This window comes from Acanthochromis polyacanthus, chromosome 1 (genome assembly GCF_021347895.1).
Source record: "Acanthochromis polyacanthus isolate Apoly-LR-REF ecotype Palm Island chromosome 1, KAUST_Apoly_ChrSc, whole genome shotgun sequence".
NCBI lineage: Eukaryota > Metazoa > Chordata > Actinopteri > Pomacentridae > Acanthochromis > Acanthochromis polyacanthus.
The window spans coordinates 38,423,732-38,429,971 of NC_067113.1; the positions used below are offsets into that span (position 1 = coordinate 38,423,732).

A 6,240-nucleotide genomic window follows, 5' to 3' on the forward strand; every position below is an offset into this window, starting at 1 on the left:
GACGGCTGTAAATCTGAACCTCTGAATCTGGAATAACTCCATCGTTAGTTCATAGATCTGATCTGGATTTAGTTCTAATACAGATTTAAGACCTTGTGTTTGGTGGAAAAATGGTGATTTGTCTGGAGACTGGATTTAAACTGGATTTAGTTTTAAACTGGTTTTACGCTGGATTTAGTTTCAAACCAGATTTAAACTGGATCTATTGTTGAACTGGATTTAATTTTACACTGGAGTTAAACTGGAATCAGACTGCTGTCTTCTCGTTAGCGGTCTCCTTATTCCTATCATCGTCATTATTAATGTCGGCTGTTTTTTCTTTTCTGTCTTTTCTTTTATCTGCTGCGTTTAAATGTTTGATAGATTCAGGTTTAAACTTGTTTTTTCGTTTATCTCAGACTCATCTTTTATCTTCATTTCTTTTAGGTGGAATTTAAACGTTTTAAGATGTTTTAAAATGATTTTAATTCTCCTTTTCCATAATAAACTCGTTAACAGTCTGAGCTCTGCTGTGTTTCACATATTGATGAGTTTCTACTGTAAAGCTGAAAATCGATCTTATTGATCCGGTTTAAGCCTTTGAACAGCTCCTGATCGATCGTATTGATCGATCAGGAGCTGTTCAATCAGCTCCTGATCGATCCTGACCTCCGACCTCCCGACTGGAGTCGTGTTTTAGTTTAAATCCGTCGTGTTATTTCTGGCTGCTGTGAGTATTTGTGGCTCCGGGTTCTTTTTTTAAAGCAGCTTTAATCTATTTCAGGAGACAAAAGAGAGCCGAGGCCAAAACAGACGGAGATGTTCAGGTTTGTTTTAAACCGTCTGATCGACTGCTGAGTCAGAAACAGAATAAATATCCTTCAGACGGAGCGTCCAGCGAGAACACGTTCACTGGGAGGAACGGAAAACAGCTTATTAAAGATAAAAAAGAGATTTCAGAACGTCTAGAGTTCAGGAACCCACAGAGAAAGTTTTTACCGAGAAATGATCAGGAGGTCGTCTGATAAAAAAAAACGGAAAAATGAGAATTTAATTTACTTCTCCAGGAAGAACTGGATTTAGACGGCTTTTAAACAGGATTTACACTGGGTTTAGTCTGGGTTTGGACTGGATTAAACTGGGTTTACACTGGGTTTACACTGGTTTTAGACTGGTTTTAGACTGGGTTTAGATTGGATTTGGACTGGGTTTAGACTGGGTTTACACTGGGTTTACACTGGGTTTAGACTGGTTTTAGACTGGGTTTAGATTGGATTTGGACTGGGTTTAGACTGGGTTTGGACTGGTTTTAGACTGGTTTTAGACGGGGTTTAGACTGGATTTGGACTGGGTTTGGACTGGGTTTACACTGGGTTTACACTGGGTTTAGACTGGGTTTAGACTGGATTTAGACTGGGTTTGGACTGGTTTTAGACTGGGTTTACACTGGGTTTAGACTGGGTTTACACTGGGTTTAGACTGGGTTTAGACTGGGTTTGGACTGTAATCAGATGTTTGATTTCACCTTGACCTGGTTGTAAGCTGTACTGGTTTTGGAGTACAGTTTGACTGGTTTTAAACCAGATGTTACTTTGTTCTAAACTAGTCCTGGACACATTTTAGATCAGTTATCAGATTTTCAACATTGTCTGGACTGGTTTTGAACTGGTTTGCAGTACAGTCAGAGTGGTTAGGCTGGTTTATGGGATGTTCAGGCTTTATGGATGTACAGCGGTGCATCATCTGCATAAAGGTTTCAGCAAATAGTAACAGATTAAACTGCTGCCACAAGTTTGTTCACAGCACAGCAGAGTTTCAGTCGACTGCCAACAATCCGGCAGCAAGAGGGCCGAAAAAAACTATAAAAAACAGAAAACAAAAACAGTGCAACAACAAAACAGATAAAGGTAGAAATAAGAAATTCAAATAATGATATTTATGACAGATTTAACACTAGAAAACCCAGGTATTGTCATTTCTTTACTCCCAGAACTGTGCCAGATGGCTCTGGCTACTGTCTATTCATTTTGAAATAAAGAACCATTTCTGGGGAATGTGAGCATTGTCCCTGATAATGGCTGGTGATCAACACTTGAAATTCCAGGTTCAAGTGGTAATGCGCACTAGTGCCTCGTTGTCATAACAAAAGCGTCTGTAAACCAGGGATTAGTGCCAGGTGGCTCTTCTCTGGGTTCAATAGTGAAATGTATTAACTGATCCACTCTTGGGTTTGCTAGTGTTAAATACAGTTAATTTGTTTCATGGTCACACTGTGTTTATAAAACTAATTATTAGTTGTAAAAATACAGATTTTGGATGTGGTTGGATACTTGTGGAGACCAAACCAAAAACGGAGCTAAAAGACAGTTGATGCTAGCGTTGCTCTGTGGCTGTTAAATATGTTAGCAGGGAGCTAACGCGTTAGCTTTGCCAATGTTCTCATTTCAGGAGCTGGTGGAGCCAAAAACAGGACTAAAAGAGTGTAAATATGGACTTTCAGGGGGATGATAATGTTGTTCTGTTGCTGCTAGCATGTTAGCATGTGAGCTTTGTATGTTCTCTTTGTCATTCATCCGTTTTTCAGAAAATAAACTGGTCAGTTATTTCTTTCAGGAGCTGGTGGAGACCAAAAACGGAGCTAAAAGGCGGTAAATATCGCAGTGCACTGGAATGAGAATGTTGCTCTGTGGCGTCTAGCATGTTAGCATGTTAGCATGTCAGTTTTAACCTGACTCTTACGTTTCTAGCAGATCAGGAGTTTTGTGGACCAGATGTTCTGCGGAGCATCTCTGATGGTTTCTGACTGAACGAAGCCTGAAACATCTGGAATCAGCAGCGTGTTAAAGTCAGCAGCTGGAATCTGACCTTCAGCTGTCGGTGTGAGGAACAAGTTCACCAGGTTACTGTGTTTTACCAAAGCTGCTCGTTTTACTGCTTAAAAGGGAAATGTTCTGCATGTCTGGATCACAGAAACACCGAAAACATCAGGATTTATTTACTGAATCTGTTTCTCTTTGTTTTGTATAAACTACAAGATTTTATTCAAATCTAAAATTAATGAAAACAGATGAACAGAAACAGCTGCTGACAGACTGAGCATGTAAATATCAGTTTCATTTGTTTTCTCCAAGGAGAACTGGATTTAGACTGGATTTAAAATGGTTTTTAACTGGACTTACACTGTCTTTAAAGTGGATTTACAGTGGAATCAAACTACGCTTGCACTGTTTTTTTGCTGTTTTACACTGGATTTACACAGAATGAACACAGGTTTTAATGGAATTTAAACTGGATTTTTATTTGGTTTTTGTACTGGATTTCCACTGGGATCAAACTCTGTTTACACTTGTTGTTGTAGTTTGTACATTGAATTCACACTATCTTTGCACAGGATTTACACGAGATTTACATCAGATTTATACCAGATTTACACCAGATTTACACCAGATTTACATCAGATTTATACCAGATTTACACCAGATTTACACCAGATTTATACCAGAATTACATTGGTTTCTAACTGGATTTAGACTGGATTTTGATCTCAGTTTTAAACTGGAGTTAGACTGGTTGGAAGCTGCATTTACACTGTTTTTTTAATTGAATCTAGACTGGATTCACACTGGTATTTGCATCTCTGTTGTTGTGACTTTTCCATTGGTATTAAACTGAACTGACACTGGTTTTATTTTGTACTAAATTTGTTTGTTTAGCTGTGAATAGATGTTGGTTTCAGTAAAATCAGATCTGTAGGTTCAGAATAAAGGCAGCAAACAGAAACAGAACGTCCTTTAGTCCATCAAACCTGCAGCTCTTCAGATGCTCTGAAGCTGTTTCACTTTGAAACCGAACAAACGAAGCGAAACTGAAGCTCCTCAACGATAAGAAGTTGCAGATTAAGTCAGAGAGAAATAAACAGTTCAGAGCTGAGAAGATCCTCAGAACATCTTCATGAAGCTCAGCGACACCTTCAGCTCTAAATATAGACTCACATGGAGGTCCATGGAGAGATACAGGAGGAGAAGAAGATGGAGAGGAGGAGGAGGAGAAGATGGAGAAGAAGAAGAGGAGGAGAAGATGGAGAGGAGGAGAAAGAGGAGAAGAGGAAGAAGAAGAAAAGGAAGGAAGAAGGAGGAAGAGAAGAAGAAGGAGGAGAAGATGGAGAAGAGAAGGAGGAGGAGAAGATGGAGAGGAGGAGGAGGAGGAGAAGAAGAAGAGGAGAAGGAAGGAAGAAGGAGGAGGAGAAGAAGAAGAAGGAGAAGAAGAGGAGGAGAAGAAGAAAAGGAAGGAAGAAGAAGAAGGAGGAGGAGAAATGTCGGCGCCTCTTAACAGCTCCAGTGTGACATCAACACATATTTATAGACTGAAAACATGAAACACACACTGAGCTGTGTGTGTGTGTGTTCCCATAATGCTTTGTTGTAGATGACAGATGGTGATAATCAAAATCATCCCAGGAGACCAGAGGACGTCCCGATATTACACAACAGACACACAACCACTGCGTCTACACTCATAAGGAGGATATAAATGATGTTTAGTTCCATAAAGCTGCTGCAGATCATAAACTCTTCCATCATAAAGAATGTTTTTTCAGTTTATTTTCATCTCCACAAACTGCAGATTTCATTTAGATTTTTTTTTCTCTTTTGTCCCTCAAAGAACAAAAAGTTTTTGTGTTCGAACATCAGAGGAGGACTGAAGATTTTTAATCAGGAGACACTTTATTGATCTGAGAGTCAAACCGGATAAGAGATAATGGAAAAAGTTCATTAAAAAGTGATAAATCTGGACCCACCTCTATGGACTTCAAGGTTCCAAGTGAGAATAAACTTAAAGTTCTAGAGTAGACCTGCCGACAGCTGGAGAAACTTCTAGAGGAGACCTATCAACAGCTGGAGAAAGTTCTAGAGCAGACCTATCAACAGCTGGAGAAAGTTCTAGAGCAGACCTACCGACAGCTGGAGAAAGTTCTAGAGTAGATCTACCGACAACTGGAGAAAGTTCTAGAGCAGACCTACCGACAGCTGGAGAAAGTTCTAGAGCAGACCTATCAACAGCTGGAGAAAGTTCTAGAGCAGACCTACCGACAGCTGGAGAAAGTTCTAGAGCAGACCTACTGACAGCTGGAGAAAATTCTAGAGCAGACCTACCGACAGCTGGAGAAAGTTCTAGAGTAGATCTACCGACAACTGGAGAAAGTTCTAGAGCAGACCTACCGACAGCTGGAGAAAGTTCTAGAGCAGACCTACCAACAGCTGGAGAAAGTTGTAGAGCAGACCTACCAACAGCTGGAGAAAGTTCTAGAACAGACCTATCGAAAAACTGGAGAAAGTTCTAGAGTAGATCTACCGACAGCTGGAGAAAGTTCTAGAGTAGATCTACTGACAACTGGAGAAAATTCTAGAGCAGACCTACCGACAGCTGGAGAAAGTTCTAGAGTAGATCTACTGACAACTGGAGAAAATTCTAGAGCAGACCTACCGACAGCTGGAGAAAGTTCTAGAACAGACCTACCGAAAACTGGAGAAAGTTCTAGAGCAGACCTACCGACAACTGAAGAAAGTTGTAGAGCAGACCTACCGACAGCTGGAGAAAGTTCTAGAGTAGATCTACTGACAACTGAAGAAAATTCTTGAGCAGATCTACCGACAGCTGGAGAAAGTTCTAGAACAGACCTACTGAAAAACTGGAGAAAGTTCTAGAGTAGACCTACCGACAGCTGGAGAAAGTTCTCGAGTAGATCTACTAACAACTGGAGAAAATTCTAGAGCAGATCTACCGACAGCTGGAGAAAGTTCTAGAACAGACCTACCGAAAAACTGGAGAAAGTTCTAGAGCAGACCTACCGACAACTGAAGAAAGTTCTAGAGTAGACCTACCGACAGCTGGAGAAAGTTCTAGAGTAGATCTACTGACAACTGGAGAAAATTCTAGAGCAGACCTACCGACAGCTGGAGAAAGTTCTAGAACAGACCTACCGAAAAACTGGAGAAAGTTCTAGAGCAGACCTACCGACAACTGAAGAAAGTTCTAGAGCAGACCTACCGACAACTGAAGAAAGTTCTAGAGTAGACCTACCGACAGCTGGAGAAAGTTCTAGAGTAGACCTACCGACAACTGGAGAAAGTTCTAGAGTAGACCTACCGACAGCTGGAGCAAGTTCTAGAGCAGACCTACCGACAGCTGGAGCAAGTTCTAGAGTAGACCTACCGACAACTGGAGAAAGTTCTAGAGTAGACCTACCGACAGCTGGAGAAA

The 6,240-nt window shown here is 40.7% G+C and overlaps 1 long non-coding RNA gene across 1 annotated transcript; it reads right to left on the reverse strand.

The window, feature by feature from the left end:
- Positions 1–4,909: 4,909 nt before the first annotated feature.
- On the reverse strand, positions 4,910–5,959 carry LOC127534881 (uncharacterized). Its single transcript, XR_007943434.1, has 4 exons — positions 5,924–5,959; positions 5,195–5,227; positions 5,063–5,095; positions 4,910–5,029 (listed from the first exon to the last, which is right to left on the reverse strand). It is a non-coding gene; the product is annotated as an uncharacterized LOC127534881 (long non-coding RNA).
- Positions 5,960–6,240: the final 281 nt, after the last annotated feature.